Raw genomic sequence first — 1,199 nt, forward strand, 5'->3', positions numbered from 1 at the left:
ACTTCCTTCACGCAGGCGCCCTGCGTCGCGCTCCCAGAGTAGAAAGGGCAGGGCAGGGCGGGGAGTGTGGGACCGGGTTTCCCCGAGCGCCTGCCCGGAGGAGTAGGGGCACGGCAGTTGATCAACGACTTTATCCTACCCACCCCGCCCTTCTCGTTTCCCTACTAACTGCCCTATACTTTAGAACCCTACGCCTCCGTGTAGGGCATAAAAGGGCAGGGTCAGAGGGGAAGTGCCAGTGGAGACAACTCGAGGGTCATGGGGCTGTAGAAACGGGTCCCTTGGATATAGAAGAAGAAGAGTAAAGAAGGGGGTTCCGGGCCATGGTCTAAAGCAGGATCTGCCCCGTCTGTGACTAAGGGCTTCCCGGAAGAGGTGGGTGTGTAGTTACCCAAGGCTGGAGTGGTTCTGGGAGTGATGGGGGGGGGGCAGCTGAAGGGGGAGTTCTTGGAGTGAGGAGGCGCGGAAGCAGAAGGAGACCCACCTGTGGCACTTTTAGTCTGAGATGAAGGGACGTAACCTGAGGCAGAGAAGGGGCAGGAGGGGCAGGGCTGGATGGAACCTGTGGACTACACAGCTCTGAGAACCTGAGGGTGGTCTGGAGGCACAGGGCCTGACACATGGTTAGGGTTTGACACATACTATTGAAGAGGGAGCAGAAGGTTAGCTGAAGACAAAGCATAAGCTGACACCCTGCAACCTCCCTCCACCCCCCACTCCTGGGTGGGACGAGTGTGACATTCTTCCGGGAATCTCCTAAGTATCTTAATGTTAACAACTTGCTAGAGGGGACAACAACCTTAACTCGAGGATGGCAAGGCCTCCTGTACCTTGTAGGTCGGTCCTCTTTAGCATATGAAAGTTCGTTTGAAACCTCCCTTTTCATTACTTCCCCCCAGCTCCTGAGTATATAATCACCACTCCACAAGACCCGGGTGCAGCAGCTCTTTCTGCCCACAGGTCCTGATAAAACCACTATTTTGCACCAAAGACATCTGAAGAATTCTTTCTTGGTTGTCGGCTCTGGAGTCCACCCCACTGAACCTCACCTATATTCCAAAACCACACCGCTATTATTTTTATTTTCCATTGCTGGCTGTCCAAGGTCCCTTGCCGGCCACCCTGGGCACCAACTGGGTGGCTCAGGACTCCAACCCAAAGTTCAGAGTTGGGCCATGCCTCCTTTGGGTCTCCCCCAG

Source organism: Eumetopias jubatus, unplaced genomic scaffold (genome assembly GCF_037043125.1).
Source record: "Eumetopias jubatus isolate StellerSeaLion01/CBP00866 unplaced genomic scaffold, mEumJub1_p1.0 scaffold_1, whole genome shotgun sequence".
Lineage (NCBI taxonomy): Eukaryota > Metazoa > Chordata > Mammalia > Carnivora > Otariidae > Eumetopias > Eumetopias jubatus.